General features: G+C 35.9%; 1 protein-coding gene across 1 annotated transcript in view; it reads right to left on the bottom strand.

The window, feature by feature from the left end:
• Positions 1–19,047, bottom strand: part of LOC121420249 (vang-like protein 2-B) — a 39,275-nt gene that overhangs the window by 17,368 nt on the left and 2,860 nt on the right. The window contains exon 2 of the mRNA XM_041614818.1: positions 6,470–6,710. The gene's annotated coding sequence lies outside the window, so the exon portion shown is untranslated. The remainder of the gene's footprint in view (positions 1–6,469; positions 6,711–19,047) is intronic.

Raw genomic sequence — 19,047 nt, 5'->3', positions numbered from 1 at the left:
GGCCGAGTCATACCAAAGACTTATAAAAATGGGACCTTCTGCCTTCTTGCTAGGTGCTCAGCATTTAGATTGGAGAAGGGTAATGATAACATGTTATGTTATGCAGGGCCCGCTGGTAGAGCAGTTTCCTAACTGAAGTGGCTACCCTGGGTAAATAAAACGTTATTATTATTATTATTATTATTGAAAATCTCAATCACGGGTAATTATCAAACAATGGCAGTATGAGTGACCAACATACCATTGGTCGTGATGCAACAAAATGCTAAATTTTACTCCCCAAAAAAGCATTAAAAAAAAAACAAAATGCAAAATTGCACTCCCCAAAAAGGCATTAAAGAAAATCAATATCAATGAACTGCACCATTCTTGCTTATTGACTCCATGACTGAGTGCTTGAACGCTACAAATTATGAGTCATTTCATGCACACTCAGACACTCATTATGTGTAATGGATACCATGTCCTCAACAATACACAATGAAGATGGGGTGAAATTAATAGCAGGTTTACATTAAAAGCAGAACGGAAAAATATTGATCAAAAATTATTTTTTGCGCACATGTACACATTGTTATGTACTATTATGTAGGCCTTATCAAATCAAGGACTTTTTTGTTGGTCCAGTAGTGAGAAAAGCTTTAATTCTTTTTGTGGTGACTGTCTGTGCACAATTCTTTATTCTATTAGAAGTATAAAATTGAGGCTTATGTCTGAGATAACTGAAGACTACACTGTACATGTAGATGGTCTAGATCTAAATAATGAAATCAAACAGTGATCCAAAAAAAACTTTTTTTTTAATAAAAAGCCTGCATTCTGAACATGCCACCTTTGACTGTACATACATGTATTTCGTATGCCTTTATTCACATAGAGTTTTCAAAATAGATAATTTCCGAAATTCTGAAAATGGAATGTGTAAATGTAGATCTATAGGCTACAGATTATGTATGCACATGTACATGTACATGTAGCTACATGTACAAATAAAAATCTAAATCAATTTCAGCTATTTTGTAAACAAATTAAAGTAATCCAAAACAGTAAGTCGTTCCTAGAGGCGTTTTCATTGCGGTGATGTCATCAATAAAGAATCTGAAAATTTGCTGAAGATGACTGTGGCGTTGGCCATTTCAAATTATAACATTAAATTAATTTCATGTACATGTAAATATGTCAAATGCCATATTGCTCGAAGCGGCAGCAATGTGAACCACTGAACCAACCCACACCATGTACATGTAAAAAAAAGTATTAAAGTGGATATACCAATTTTAGTATTAAAAAATCAATAAATGGATGTAATAACACGCTCAAGGTTTCATTACAATTCATTACAAAAACAACGTTAGAACATAATTGGCTAAATGGCTGCACTGAGGGAGTTCAGACAGATGGCATTATCAGTATATTTCACTCTCTGAGTCTAGACGTTTCCCTCGTTTGGGAAAACTCAGGGTTATCTTTTTTAATTTACTTTTTATCATCACTGTAATACATGTACATGTGATACTTTTATTGTGAATAGTTTACAAACCCTGAAAATTTCATATTACTAGCAATTTTTTAAAATTCATTTCAAAACACATGCACAATTTAAATGAAAATCATAAATCATAATGAAGTCAAATTGAATATAAAGTGAAAGTGCTTGGCATATTAACCAAAAGTGGATCTGTAACATGATCCTTTCGAAATGGAAGTGAAAACAAGAAAGATATTGCTAGAGAGATGAAAAATAACATGTAAGAATTCATATTTTCACAGATAAGCCAAAGGCAGGCTTTAATTTCTACAAGTATGCACTTCAACGAATGACATTGCAAACTAGGCAAGACCTACATTAATTACGTACATGATGTAGTCTGCGGTAACCCAGACAGTGACTGCACAACCTCATGGTCGCATGGTACTTAATTACTGATTCAATTTCATTATGACAACTAAATTATTCTTTCCTTGAGCTCCTTTGAATGCAATTAGACCAAAACCAACATAATTGCGTCATTAAATGTGACTCCGTCTAGCCATTCTATTGTGTTAATGTCCGGCATTTTGAAGGAGAAGACATGCACCAAAGATATCTCCAAATAATAACAAAAAGAATTCATTGATAGTTGAATCCAATGATAACAAAGCTATTGATTTTTAATGGAGGATTAGACTTTATGTATAGGCTGGAAGCAAAGGAAATGTGAAATCTCACATTTTCCATTGAAAGTTGAATTTATGGTGACACAACATTTGTTCATGCAACATGTATCATGTATTTGCTCTGGTCTTATTATCTTTTTATAGGGCATAAGATTTACATGTACATGTAGGATTAGAGTTTTTTTGTTCAGAATAATGCATGAAGATAAGGATTATGGTACAGATTTGGAGGTTAGATTTTATGTTCATCAGTTGGCAGATATTCCATCGAGGCAAACATCTTTGAACCAAATTTACATCATGATTTGGAAGACAAGGTGGCGGTTTCAATGGTTCAAAATGAATACCAATGACTCATGATTCTTTGTTTTATATCATCCTTTAATACGTTGTGTACAATCGTGCACAGGTCCAGTCATGTATTAATTCGCACATAAATTCATGCATAAAAGTCATGCACGACTTTACAAAAAGCTTTTATATGAAACACCCATTCGGATTGCCGTGACAGACTATTTTGTACGGTGTGGTTGAAACATGGTGACTACAGTGTCCATGTACCAAATTTTGCATTCACACTGTACATCATCCTTGTCAGGACTCTCCTCTCAATTATCTGGCAACTGAAAAAATAGGTCAAAGATCACCACCATTTTCACTTTCAGATGTATTTTAAAAATATGAGGATATCTTTAGATTGCCTTTAATAATACCCTGCTTCTTCCCCTATACATCTACATGTACAATGTACAATGTACATGTAAGTATTCTCGGAAAACTAAAATTAGAGTATCCACCCCCCCCCACCCCCTACATGTACATGTACATGTCAGGGCTACATGTACATGTACAAGTATCTTGTAGAGTGTACTTTCAGAGGGAACCCCCATCAGGACGTCTGAGCAGGGTCCCGTTGCAGAAAGAGTTGCATTTAAACGCAAGTAAAAAAATCAATCGCAAGTCAAAAATGCGCGCTGTTGATTGGTTGAATATCAAGTTGCGCATGATTTTTGGAGTTGCGATTGATTGCAACTCTTTCTGCAACGGGCCCCAGAGCCTGGATGCTCATTCACTTCAGTATCATCAAACAATTTTTTCTCAAACAACTGCTTCTCCTCCAGTATCTCTTCATTACATGACACTATTAGTGCCTCAATTCCCACTGCAACAAGCGAACAGTGAGAGTATTGATGACTTAAAACCCATTCTTAATGGAGGATAGGTTACACAATAAAGAAGATTTTAAAAGCTCTATCGATACACATTATTGATGATGTCTCACTTTATTGATTCTCTTTTTTAAGCTGGTGTGCTGTGGATTTTTCTCTTTTTTTCAGTCATGCCTATATCCTGTACAGGGGTGGTGCCACAAGGGGGCAGGCGGGCAGCACCTCTCTCCCCCCCCCCCTCCCATTCAAGTATGAAAATTGGGAGAAATGGGGGAGAAAGGGGGAGGAAGTTCTATTCGTGAGGGTATAAGGAGAGTCTGCAAGGTTGATGTCTTTTTTTTGTCAACTTCATAAAGATATCATAACAGTTTGACCTACAAAAGAATGTTTATTTCACAATGCAATTACACAGGTCTTGGCCGTCCTGTTATTCCAGTCAGGGGTATTGGATGGTATGCATAATCTCTCACTATAAACATTCAAGATTCTGAAAATGAAAATTGCCAATTAATCATATTTCTGCTTTTCTTCCTACGATACAATAGAGACCTGCAGAATATCGGTTCCATAGAAAAAAGTAAATATTGCATCAATGCACATAGCTAGCTGATAATGATCACCAAAGGGCATAGCAGTCAAATTCAATGCAACTTTTTTGCTATTGTTACAAGTAGATTCTATGTATTTGGCATGAAATGTCATGATTGATGTTGTCTAAACTATTAGTGTCTGGAATCTAAACTAGAAACTTGTGGCATAAGGGAACAAGAATAAAATACATTTACAATCAATTTTTTGAAATTATTGCAACCTTGTTTTGGAATTGGTACAGCACATTGCACAATTTTGACATGTATCCTAATTTGTATGGTTTATGTTCATATACATTTTAGCATTAGAAACTGAAAACATTACAATAGAAATACAGCATTGCTTTTATATTCTGAGAATGTAATGGTACATTGTAGCCACTTTGAAAGAAGTAATATTTTGAACCTTGTTGGTACTACATGTAACTTGAGCTGCGAAGATTGAACTACATGTACCCATTGAAAAAGAAAAGAAAAAAAATGAAAAGAAACAGTAGGGGAAGGCGGGGTAAGTTGAGCATAGGGGCAAGTTGAGCCACCAGCCCCAGGCCAATAATGAATGAGTCAGACATTGTGGTGGTGTCATGTATTGATGACCCATAGCATAACCCCTAACCCCACCACATTGTTTTCAACTTTGAAACAAAAAGTAGTTTTTCCAGAGGGAAAAACATGAATTTCAGCCAAAAAAGTAAAAAAAGAGTGTGAAATAGATAAGTGCTTTATAAACACACACGTCTTTCAATATACATGTAATAAAGACATGATAACAACATTATTAGTCCAGGTATGGATCTTCATTCTTGTCATAGTCTTTTATATGATGGATGTATAATAAATGTGTGGATACAAAATTATCGCACTAATTTCGGACTGGGGTACATGTAAGCCAAACAGCATGGGGCAAGTTGAGCCATGGTAATTCCTATGGTAATGTATCTTAAAAAACAAACAAACCATAAAAATCAATTGAAATGCTGGCTGAAAGGAGCAAATTTACATGACTGCTCTTTTACTTTTAAAGGATGTTAGTATTTATAGAGAATTAGCAAGTGAAAAGACTTAAAACAAAAAATTGACATGCTGGTTTTCCCCTCATACATTTTGTACATGTATAGTTTTTGTGGCTCAACTTACCCCAGGTGGCTCAAACTTACCCCATATATGGGGCAAGTTGGGCCATTTGACACCGTTTTTTCAAAGGTCACGATGACTTTCAGTGTGGGGATAGACAGTTATATATAGGTGGAATATATTTCAGAAGAATTAAATTTCAAGGCAAGGTACTTATTTCGACAAGATTATTAATCATATAAATTCTAACATGCAAAAAGCAAAAACTGTCACAACTTACCCCGCCTTCCCCTACTGATCAAGTTATCAGGGACCAAAATAAATGGCAAATTTTAAATCATCCAAGACTCTTGACTGTATGTATACAACCTTTTCCAATTTCAACTTTAAAAAAGTGTCTTGTGATACATGTATAATGGGCTCTTCTTTTCTCTTCAAAACTAGCACTGAATAATGGTCAATTAAAAGACAAACCCTTTTGTAGATGTACATCTACAATGTACAATGTAGCATCCTACCACCTTTCAAAACCCACTGTGCTAACACCCTGGATGTGTTTAAAATCAAGCTGTTTTAGTGAATATGACCATGAGCAATATTGATGAACATATCCATTGATATAGAAGATAAATAAACCAAAGTCCGTTGTTAGAACTGTACACAATTCTAAATATTTCCCTGGCTCAAGGTCTTTGAAAAGCAAATTTGCAGAGACCAAGTTAACAGCTGAGATTCTTATACATACATGTACACATGTACATTACAGGTTGAACTTCATTGACCTGTTGTGACCATTTGTGTACTGTGAGGGCCAATAATGAAATAATATGATCAGAAGCCTGTAACTCAAAGCTTATAACACTGATAGTAGAACATTATTCTACGATTGATTCCACTGACTAGTCGGTGACTAAAATGTGCAATCACTCATGAAAATCAAGTGTACGATTAACTACATGTACTAACTTTTGTGTTTATACGGAACCCTGAAGACAGATTGACTGTGGCTGATGCCAAAGGTTTGCCCATGGAAATACTGTACTACATGTACATACAGATACAGTACATGTATCTTCTTCTGTTACAATTAGAGTTTCACTGGTGTTACTGTTGGTATTTTTAAAGAATTTAGGGTATAAAAATTTGAATATTGCAAGGCCGGGCATCCTCTAGCATGACTGGAAAATCTAACCATTTCTTGCATCCTAAATGCAGCTTGATGCAGTATCATCCATCCCAGCCCGGCCCAGAGAAACCCATGCACACAGCATCCCATGTTCTCATCTCCAATACTGCTGCACCCCCAACGCACCCCTATTGCCAGAGCCTGTTACATCCCACAAGTTCATGAATGCTAAATGGCACCTCTTTATCACACAGACACACAATCTAATACACACATCTTGGCAAGTAATATTATGGAGTAGGATCTACTCGAGATGATATAAATGCATTTTAGAAGAGCTCCGAATTACTTACCTATCAAATCATAAAATAAGGCATCATCAAGTTCAAAACAAGGGGAATATCCAAATTTATAGTCCGTTTTTAGTGTCCAGTCGCGAAAAACAGCCCATCTTGGCCTGGCAAGCCTTGTTTTGGAAGCCTCTTATCTCGACCACTCATGTACAGTGTGTAACAAAGGCAAAGACTGGCTCGTTCCATTCACGGGTACATGGAGAGGTAGGGGTGCGCAGCAGGCACTCAAGAGAGGGAACCCCTGTGGTGAAAAAAAGAATGCAAAGTATAAGGATAGTCTTTCAAAACAGACTTTATGATGCTAGCATCATCATGACTGGTCAGTGCTTGGTGCAGTGACGTGCCTGACACTCTGACACGGTTAAAGTGATTGGTTAACATTGGTTTGACTTTTTAAAAATCTGAGCTAGAAGGTCACACTTGTCACCTTTGTCTGTGATATGTTCTATAAATGAAGCCCAGAAAAACATTGCGTTCGAAAATGATTATTTAGTGCTTCAAAAATTGAAATATAAAGTGACCGGAAACACCATCTTAATTTCATCCCATACACTTATGTGTACTATTTAGGTGTCTATAAGGCGCCTTTTTACAAAATTGGGGTTTGCCTTGTAGTTTTAGCTTTTTATTCTCAATAATGGTTGTTTTCAGGGTTTATTAGTTCTAATACATGCACTTGTACAAATGTTTCATCTTGGTTTGAGAATTTTTTAAATCGGCTGCTCACAATGTTAAACAATACCTTTAACATCCCGAAAAGTATTGGATTCTGATCATCCTATATTCTCACCATTGTCACTTCCTTGGGAAGCCAATATAGGCTTTTCTAAAAGTGTGAAATTTGTGAATATTCATGTGAAATTTTGATATACATGTATTTACAAAATCCCAAGAAATACACAATTGACAACAAAACCCATTTCAAATATAAAATGTGAACTTGTTTAACATTACCACCAACATTCTGTTCTTCAAACATTGATCGCCGAAACAACTAAAAGGAAAGCAAAATTTAAAAAACATTGTAGAACAATAGTCATTACAGAAATAATTCAGCATGGAAATATGTTCAAAATTGTAGGCCCCTAAATTGTTTTAATGAGTTCTAACCTTTTAATAGGCAGAGTTACAGTGCCTGTAGTGAGACATCGAAATCATTCTGGGTCTATTTTTCTAAGACTAGGGGTGGAAATCCTCAAGCTTTGTTCAAATTTGAATGAGAATAGAAGTGGATTTGATGATGATGTGTGTGTGTTCAAGTCTCTGATATGGTTGACTGAATAGTGTCTGGGTTGAGAGAGAATTCACTCAAAGGGATAGATCAATCATACTATTCACAATGTCATAAAAGGGGAAGAATTGAGGATTTATAAAGGAAAGAAGGTGGGAGGGCAAGAGAGAGGGGGAGAAGGGTGGAAAGAAAGAGAATGGATGAGAGGGGAACAGACAGACATATAAACAGATGAGAGAAGAAATAGGGATATTAGACAGAGATAGATGAAGAGAGAAAGAAACAAAGAAAGAGATACATGAAGATACAAAAAAAAGAGAAATACAGTACACATGCAATGAGGGAGAGAAAGCAACAGAAAGGCAGACTGAGGTAGAAACAATCAGACTCAGAGAAAGAGAAAATGGGAGGAGTGAGATGGAAGACAGAAACAGAGACATGATCATGAACACATACAGACAAACATGCATACTGTAGCCTAGATGTACTACTAGCAGAGAATAAGAAATTCAGAAGAGTTATATCCTTTTTTTTCTTTCTTTCCTGTATTTTGTATTTCATGTTATAAGACAGAAGTCTGATAAAAATTGGCTCCCAAGTTTCAACCAACATATGCATTTCAATATTTAAAAAAATACAATACCTCCCTTACAAGATGAGCTGAAAACAGGCTAAATTTCAAACTGCAAAAGTTGTGAAAAGTAATCGAATGACATAAAAAAGACCTACTTATTTTGTATTATCAAAGGAAGAATAGAACTAATTACAGAAATTTCAAGTTTAATATCCAATTTCATGCTCAACATGAGCTGAACGAAAATTTGCAAATTGACGATGTCACATGCCAACTTTTTTTATGCAGCATCTTTTTTTTTTGAAAAAAAAGTTTATACAAATATCTCCCTGGCATTGATTGAATGGTGCATCAAACTGAGTTTTCCATTGACCCATTTTTCTCTCTTTTCATGTGATTACTAGGTCTATTCAAAGCAGATAAAGGGCTTCAATCACTTCAGATAATCCATTTCCTGATTAGACAATAGGATTAAACGTATCATGGGACAGCACTAATCCCATAAATGAAGACAGGAAGTAATTAACGATTTTGACAGGATTAGTTTCTATGTGGGGGGTGGGGAGACTACATCGCCTACATTTAGACCTACATAAATTTAGATGTAGCAACGCTCGGGCGGTGTGAACAGGCCTTAAAGACATGATGGATGAATTGGGTGATAAGCAATCAAGCTGTTAACAAAATTGAATCAGTAGTTTATAGAATTTATAATTTGTAATTATTTTTCTTTTGCTGTTAAAAAAATTGAATCAGAAGTTATAAAGTAGAATTTATAATTTGTAATTATTTTTTTTTTAAAGTAGTTATAAACTGTCTTTAATTTACTTGATTTATTTGGGTTCAATATTAAGAAAATTTATGTGTATGTATTGCTACATGTAGCTTGCTTTGATTGAGTAAATCTAACTCAATTAGGCAAAAATGATTATTACTTATAAAATCTTGTTGAATGTAATATTTTTCAATTAACACCTTAAAGAGAAATACCAGTAGTTGCAATAAACACTGATTTCATGAGAGAGTCTGTAAAACCAGGCTTAATTGTCAGTATATCATCGAGGATCTAGATCTGGTACAGTTACATAAATTGAACTTTGTGAAATCTTGAAATCTACGCCGAAAAATATTCGCACTGAAGATCACCAACACAGATAGGCACACGTGGGACAGTGTATTATTATTGCTGGAATAAAGACCCGACGGAAGTGACCAAATCCGCGCTTATTTTGCTTATTTCTCAGCAATTACACAATTTCTTCCAGAATCCTTTGGCACATATTTTTTATTCATACAAACAGACACTTGGGTGGTCATTATATTAGATTCTGTAAAAAGTCATTTTGAGATCGTTACCAATACTGGAATTTATCTTTAAATAATGCATGAATATTCATTAGAGCAAGTATACTTTATTGAGGACTACATGTACAGTACACAAATATTACGATGAGCAAAGAGCTACATGAGCAGAGAGTTAGCAGGAAAGCCAAGATTAGCTACAGTTTCCAATTCTATCATATAAAGTGGAATGCATGATGACGATGGTTTACTATGCTACTCACAGCGGGGCAACATCACTTTCAATTTCTCTACTGATGGCTCGCAACTGCATGGGGAGCATGTTTCATGAGGCATCCAATCAGTGATTTTCACCGACAAATTTGCTCTCAGCCAATCAGACGCAAGAATTTCAATAGCTTATTACAAATGGTCAGTGAAACTTGCTAGATCTGTTTGATGAGATGCCCCCTACAGAATAATTAAGAGGAAATTTGGTCTGAGCCAATCAGAAGCAAGAATTTCAGTAGCTTGTAACAGATAGTCAGTGAGAATGATCAATTACAAGTGTATATCATGATGAGATGCTCACTTCTGGTATGAATCACCAAGGAAAGCTGCTATTCAACTTCAATAGGATTTATACAGTCTTGGTAGAAATTAGAAGGAAATCGAGGGTAAAATTGGATGGCGATCGATGTCTGGGGGCTGATTTGTCGCCAAAGAAAAATCAGAGACTGATTGAAGGTTGCCCAATAGAATAGAGTATACCCTCTTGCCTTGGCTTGGGGACTACATGTAGGCCTATACCATGGATCCATGCGTACATATATGTATACATAGGAATATAGACCTACAATGTATCCCTTGAAATTTTGAATTTGTACAGCAACGAATATTAGAGAATGACAAACAATCCCAACAGGCATTATGTTTTTTGGGGGTGGGGGCTACTTTTCATAACTTACTGCCTAAATCTGCAACATTGGACATAAGAATTAAAACTGCAACAAATGGGGATTTTCCAGTGCTCTTTTGTCTAGTTTCCAGGGATCATTTGAGCATTTTGGGGACTAAATCGCCCCCCCCCCCCCCCGTGTCATTTTTTCCCCCTAAATCCCAAAACAGTTAATGAAATAAAAAATAGAAATACATGAATGTATCATGAGAATAAAATGATAGATCGGATAGAGGGGTAGTTCCGAAGCCCGTTCCGAGGACCCTCCTTTTTACAATAAGCCCGCTCCAAGGCCCCTGATTTTTGTCTCGCCAGCGGCACACCCCAACCACTTTTTTGGTTGAGTACCCCCCCCCCCCCCCGAAAAAAAAAACAGTATGAAGAATAGAATAGAAGAGAATGACGCACAGTATGTAGGGATTGTAGGCTATCACATGTACATAGACCTCTGAACAATGAATGTACACAATACAGCTATTACATAATGAACACAACTCAGGTGGCTAGAGCGGTGTAATTGATAAGATAATTTAAGTCAGATCTTAAAATCACATACAGTGTATGTGTTTTAATAGATAGTCTTATCTGATAAAATTCAAGCAAGGCGGAAAAAATGCTCTTTTCTTGGGGAAAAAGGAAGAGAGAATAAATTTGTGAAAACATGGCCTGTCACACACAAGCACATGTAGCAGACTTTACCCGCTTAAGTGATGGCTGTATTTAAATAGGAAATAAAGAATTCAGTTGTCAACAGATTAGAGAGTTTAATGTGTATAGTGTGAATAATTGAACCAACATGACTCACTCAAAGATCTTTCAATATTTGGTTTGTTTGTACATGCCTTCCTATTATAAATAGGCCTTCATGTACATGTAGGCCTAGTACATTAATATGTACAGATCTATGTACACTGCTTGTAAAAATGGTATTCTTTCATCAACCGATATCTGGGGCCCATCTACTATGGAAAGCCAGCAAAGTATATGAAATGCATGTTTGTTCAAAAAAAAATTCTAGATTTGAATGTATATCAATAAAGTCATTGATTTCTTGACTCTTTTGTGTGATTTCCTTTGTTTACAAAGGACATTTTGCAAATCTCCTGTAGAAAAAATTATGACACTGATGGATTTTCATAGATTTGTGGGGGCCCTGAAATCTTGAAAGATTTGTCTAGATAGCTTCTTTATTTATCTATAAAAAAACACATCCGCAAGGGGTATTTTGTTTTTGTCGTTTTGATTTTTGGAGGGAGGGGGGGTTAAGAAGAAAATTATGAGAAAGGATGCCACATATTGTCTAATTTCTAATGTCTCGTTCCCATTGCCATGCAATCTTTTACGAACGCCACAATTTCCTTTCCATACCTGATCATGAGAATTTTTGAGCTATTCAATTTTTTTCTGTGATCGACATTGCCACAACTGATCTGATATGATCGCTACAATTATCACACGATTAAGATCATTGTGTCAATCATGGGGTGAATCACGAAAGTGGAAATCTAGGTATAACCTAGTTTTCTAAGGAATCTGATTGATACACTTTTAAAATGTTTTCAGGCTATTTTGAAACAAGAGTTATACCACAATAAAGGCTACATGTAGCATGTCTGCATGTGCAGGTCAAAGGACCTGTAAATGTTTTTTAACGAAGAAGGTGAAATGCTAGGAAATAGACCTCGAAAAGTTTCACAAGGATTTATTCAATTCTACTAAAGCTCCAGGGAAATAATACCAGAAAAAGTGGGCTAAGTCTTGCTCATAATTCAAGCTACTACATGTAGCTGTAATACACAAACAAGTTTTTTTTCTAACAAGGACTGTAAAACTCAAGGGGTTCAAAAGGCCAACTAGATGAAAATAAGACCATTAATCATGTCTATTTGTAAAACAGTTTAATGTTCCCATCCTTTGCAGATCTATGAGTATGTATTATCTGTGGCATCGTGATAGAAAGGCCAAATATATCCAATTTGTTAATTTGAAAGAATAAAAAAGGCATAACCCAGAAAACTTCATATATGTATGGAAATCAACCATTAGTGATTTGCAAACATGGACTGTATATTTAGAGCCAACGATAGGCGAGCCTACACAATAACCATGCTGTGCTTATTCTTTTTATATACATGTAGCTTTCTCATATTTGCATGCCTGTACACTTTAAAAACTGGTGTTAAAGCTGACACCAATTGTTGTTAATAGAGGACCACACCCTGAGGTGTTAAAATTACACCCTAGAGATTAAACATACCACCAAAGAGTGTACATGTAACAACAAAAGTTGTTGTAACAACACCTATAGGTGTAAAACACCACCAATTTAACACCAGTGTAAAATAACTGGTGTGGTCCTCTATGTACACTGGGTAACACTGCAGTTTTTGCTGTGACCCAAGGCTGATTGTAGAATGTAGGCCTACATGTACATAAAGACGTGTTTGATGATCAACTTTACAATATCGAACTTTTATCTTTCTTACATTTTGCTTCTGGAAAAAAAAATTAAATTGTAAAGTACAATACAAAATTATTTTCTGGTCATTTGTAACAAAGTTTTGCTTGCTCACTTTTCTTTTCACATGATTTTTTTTCAGGAAGTTTCCCCTGAACACAATGCTTCTACCCGATCCCCCCCCCAAAAAAAAATCAAAATTTGCAGTGAAATGATATTATAGATGAAGGCAGGGAACCATGTAGAAGGCAGGAAAGAATATTTTTTTTCTTTTTTTTTAATTATAAGAGAGAGAAAGACAGACAGACCGATATACAGGAGAGAGTGTGAGATAGATATTAAATAATTATTACTTGTGAGGTGTTTATTTATTTCTTATTCAATGATTATTTGATCCAATTCACTTCAATTCCTATCAAGATTTTTATTGCAAAACACAAGTTTCTGAAACTTTCTAGTTCTTGTTAGTACACAATACATTTTGCATACATCACACATCATAGCTTGTAGGGTCCATGATCATAGCAAGGGAAAAAACTTCTTTCCTTTCGGCCAGGGCAAATACCTCGCTCAAAAATCTGCAAATCTCAACAACTAAAGTGAAAGACTTTGCCTTTTGTTCTCTTTTATCAAAGAAGGTGAGAACTCATTTACTCTGCTCTCCACAGCCAAGCCGCTGCAAAACAGTTTGAAGCTGTGTTTTCACAAGAGCGCCATTCACAGGCACCAGTCAACCAAATAAAGTTCTTAAAGGGTGCGTTTTCACATCTACCTGGGTGCGCAAAATACCTGTAAATTATCTAGCCTTGAAAATATAATACATGTCTATTCCAAGCCTCGGGGGGGGGAGTCAAATATATTGCTGTACACATGCGTGACCAAAAAAACGCTTTTAAAGGGGTGTTTTTCAGTTTTGGACACGGGCCGCACGTGCACTCGTAAAGGGTATCCAAAACATTGATTTAAAAAATAGGGTGATTTTGAAAGATTGGTCAATCACAGGGTCAAACATATAGGGGTTTTTTTTTCAAAGCTTTTTTTTAAAGACTGGCCAAACATGCGTAGGGTAATCTGTATGTTTTTCCCCGAAAGTTTTTTCTTCGGGGTCATATTCTGGTGACAACTTAATATAAAGGGGTTATTTTTCACACAGAGAAAAACTTGTTTTGTTTTATGTTTTAGGGGTTTTTTGGAAATAATTTGGTCACCCGCATGTGTACACAATACATTTGACTGCCCCCCCTACCCCCCCCCCCCCCCCGATTCCAAGCCCATGCTCAGTCCCATCTGCCAAAAACAATAATAAAGATGTTCATAGACAGGTATACTTAAGAAATGATTTTATTTTCAAGGGACGATTGTGGAATTTTGGGGGCTATTCTTTCACTATAATAGAGGGCTACTTTTAGGGGCAACAAGCAAATATGCATTAAAAGGAAAAATGATTATTTTGCCATAGTTTAATAGTTCTAATAATTTTCTGAAAAATATTGAATATTGTTTTTGACAGATCCTCGGGCCACGCTTAGGTTAGAAACAATGCATTTCGGGGGAATTTTAGAGTCATGAGCGCGAGATCGCCCGTTGACCTCACATATTTCATACAGTGTCTGTTGTTTACAACAGTACGTGTGCAAATATCCATACATGCATTCTTCTTCTTTTATTCCTTACAACCCATCAGGGCGTCCCCGTTGGGTTGTATACCAATTTGCTTTCAGAATGGAAAAACAAGTTTATACATCCTCGTGAAGTTGCATATTTTGAGGGTTCAATCTCTGCTGAAGTTGATACTGTTGTTATTTTGAAAAGAGGGAATATAAATCTGCGGTATTTTCTCTTCTCTGATACATTGCATACTTATATACATTCACACTATTTAAAACAAACTGTGTGTTAATTTTCTGATCCAACAAGTGTGAATGCGCCTATTCATTTCAATTGAGTGATACAATGGATTGAGGGGGGGAAAGTGCAAATTGTTTCTAATGAAGTACTTGATGTGTACATAAGCTGAAATATAGAGTACACACAACTCGTACACTGCAACCTGTGAAGAGTTTATTAGACAATTGTGAGGCTAGAGTAGATACATGTAATTAGCCCGTTTAGCCCTTTTCATTACATTACACGTGGGAATTGGAAAATCTTTCAAATACAATCTTCTCACTTGATATTGAAAAAAAGCATACCGGTAGAAATTTACCTGATTTGGCCATAATCAAGTCTGGTGAAGGGCTTAATTTTTTTTGTTGTTGGGCAATTCCATATTAAAATGATCAATATTTTGTACATCTGACCCTCATTTTTAAAGTCATACTTCACTTCATAAACTGGTCGAGTCATGGTCCTTTGAAAACATTACAGACTCACAAAAGAACAAGAAATCAGAGAAAGAAAATTTCATTAAGGTCCCAAATATAGGGGGTTGGACATACAGTATATATTTCATGGAATTGCCCTGTTCTTGCTTGCATAAATGCTTTCATTATTGCATAAATGCTTTCATTATTACATGTATACTTGTACATGCCTGCCTGATATGGGTAAATTAGTATGTAAAGTGTGTACAGTATTCTACCATCAAGAACAGTACATGAACAAAGCCTACATGTAAACTTTCATGAAAGCCAAAATCGTAATTCGAAGTCCCTAATAAAGATAATACCAGTTGTGGTAATTATCTCAAAATTAGTTCGAACAGAATCCAATAAAATTACCACCAAAGTGCTTGTATGCACATAAATAAAAAAAAAATATGTGCCAAGTGGCACTGGAACAAAATGCGTAATTGCTGAGAAATGAGCAAATTATGCACTGAATTCCATCAAATGTCAGGTACTTTTCCGAGCAATATTAACACACTGTCCCACATATGCTTTCCTGTGTTAGTTATCAGAATTATTGGTTTTCAGCTAAAATTTCACGGCTTCACAAAGATAAGTTTATTTCAATGTACCAAACCTAGATCTATGATAAAATTGTGGCAATTAAACCTTGATTTTAAAGACTTTCATATGAAATAATTATTTGCTGCAAATACTGTCTTTTACCTTTAAAGTTCTAAGGTAAAATTTCAAGAAGGAAGGCATATTCTGGATGGAAAAGAAAATAACTATTATGGAGGCGAAATATCAAGTGAAGCTCCTGAATTTTATTCATGTATTCTTCTCACGTACAATACTCCTATCCCAGGGGCTTTTGCGCTTTTCAATCTGGACTTATCGAAGGGACAGATTTTTTTTCAACTCTCCTTTGCTTCCCCTCTCTGTCTCTTAGTGAGGAATGTTTTGATAAACTGGCAATGCTGGAAGCAGACTTTGGGAGAAAAGAATGGAGGGATAAAATTCAAATTCTATAATAACCTAGCTAGGCTCTGACGAAAATGTTGGGAATTTTCAAAGTGATTTACTCCAGTGGATAGATAATGTACATGTTGTAGGTCAATCGCCCTTTCCATACAAGCGAATTGAAACTGTGTATAATAATAACATATTGCATGCACTGCATGTTCCAGTAATAGAATATTGTGTGCCTGTGTTTAATGAGAAACTTTAGAACATGTACAATTTATTTCATACAGTAGAAAAAAATCAAGTAAAACTATCTTTATTAGGCAAAAGTTATTAAGATTTTGAAGATCATGCTTTTAAAAAGATCATGTGGATACACTTAAACAATTATGCTAATATGATTTTGAAGAATGTACAAGCAAATTATACCCACATTTTAATAACCAGTACCGGTACATAAAAACTGGTTACCAGAAAGTAACGTTGCTAGCATGACTTTATGCAAGAAACAAAAGTATGCAATACAGTTGCAGTACCTCCTATTTCATTTGCAATACGATACCATATTCATCCATCTCCTATAAAATAACTGCTGAACTGCATGTTTTCAATACATTGTAAATTCAAATTTTCATATTGTATACTGGATTTTATTTTTTTAATCACCATTAGATTATTGTTTTACAATGAATTACTATACCTCTGTAATGCATACATTTCAGCTAAATGTATGATTGCTATATTTTTATGAAAATGAAAATGAAATAGAGTTGCCCAAAGATCTGTCACGTACGATATTCAAGACTAAATTAGAAAAGCAATATTCAAAAAGGCAGAAATTGCTGTAAAGAAAGCCCCCAAAACGTTGGTCCCCTGAAAAATAAAAATGATTTCCTACTCTGAAGGTGTGTACTGTAAATTAATAAGGGCCAGGGTCTACTGAAGGGGGGGGGGTACAGATTGTCACATGAAAACATGTTTCGGGGTATTAAACAGTTTAAATGCAGTTTGCAGCAAAATTAGAGCATACATGTACAGGCATATACTAGGAATAGCATATAATGGAAACACTCAAAGACTTCTCGATAGCTGATTTAATGTAAGATACAAGTGGAGAGCCTCTGGCAGTCTCTCCTGATTCTTCCCGCATCACACAATTCAATATAACAGCAGTGCTGACTTTGAAATCTACCATAAAATAATCATTCACAAAAACACCATTCATATAATGATACATCATACACTACATGTACTTCGTTCGACATTTGACCTTGATCATGCGACCTACATGTAACACTTGTCAGTGATACTTGATTACAATATCCACATTACAATCTATAAACTCTGAAAGTTATGACAGCAATCTAATAACTCTAAAATGGCCAAAGTTCATTGACCTTATGACCTTTGACTTTGGTCATGTGACCTTACACTCTTATGAGATGTTCAGTGATACTTGATTACCCTTATGTCCAAGTTTTAAGAACTAGATCCATAAACTTTATGCTTTTCAGTTTTCACACTGCACTTTTTTTCTTCAACTGGTGGGGCTAAAGGGGGGGGGGGGGAGTCTTAGCACCACCAATTTCCCGGGGTTCAGCTTTAATAGCCCACTTTGTTTTCACACATTTTTAATAGCAAAGTGGACTAGCAGATCCATAAACTTTCAAAGTTACAATGGTGATTCAACAAAATGTACACCCAACATGGCCAAAGTTCATTGACCTTTGACCTTGGTCATGTGACCTAAAACTCGCACAGGATGTTCAGTGATACTTGATTACTCTATGTCAAAATTTTATGAACTATACAAATACAATTATACCGTTTTCATACTAAAGGCGAAGTGGAGTTACTCCGGAATAACTCCGGATTGGGTTTATACGCTTGTACTGCGGACAGATTTTAAACCCCCTTTCATATTGGCAAGCACCCCAGCGGTGTATCCGCAGTCGTTGCCATGGTTTCCAAGCGAGTTAGCACCATACGTGTGGCGAGATCACAGCGATAAGCGCATACCGCATTTCCGGTGCAGAGAACCTCCGTTTGTAACCCTCTTCTTGAAGTGGGTTGAGTACTCCGCTTTGAATCCGGATCGAACTAATCTCAGAATTTGCATATTGCCCTCCAAAGTGGAGTAACTCCTCCTGGACTCCGGACTAACTCCATTTCGGCTCTCACTATGAAAGGGGTATTACAGAGTTATGATGGTAATTCTACAAATACCACCAACTTGGCCAAAGTTCATTGACCCTAATGTACATGACCTTCGACCTTGGTCATGTGATTTGAAACTCAGGCAGGATGTTCAGTAATATTTGATATCCTTATGGTCAAGTTTCATGAACAAGGTATATTTCAAAGTTATGATGACGTTTCAAAAACTTATCTTTAGGTTAAGATTTGATGTTGATTCCCCTAAAATGGTCTATAAGGTTCATCGACCCTAAATGACCCATGTGACCCAAACCTCATGCAAGATATTTAGTAATACTTAATTGACCTTATGTCCAAGTTTCATGAACTATGTCCATATACTTTATGTTATTAAAGTTATGCTGTCATTTTAAAAAATTAACCTTTGGTTAAGATTTGGTGTTGACACCGCTGCCGTCGGAAAAGAAGCGCCTGCAGTCTCACTCTGCTTCGCAGGCTGCCCCAGCCTCCAAGTCATCTGATATTTGAAACAAATGCCACTCTCTCACTCTCAAACCAAATCTCAAACATTTGACATGTCACGTTTTTTGGCAATTTTTCTGTGATTTTGTTAATCTCAGCCAATC

The sequence above is a fragment of the Lytechinus variegatus genome, chromosome 8 (assembly GCF_018143015.1).
Source record: "Lytechinus variegatus isolate NC3 chromosome 8, Lvar_3.0, whole genome shotgun sequence".
Classification (NCBI taxonomy): Eukaryota; Metazoa; Echinodermata; class Echinoidea; order Temnopleuroida; family Toxopneustidae; genus Lytechinus; species Lytechinus variegatus.
This window is presented reverse-complemented; position numbering and strand designations above follow the sequence as displayed.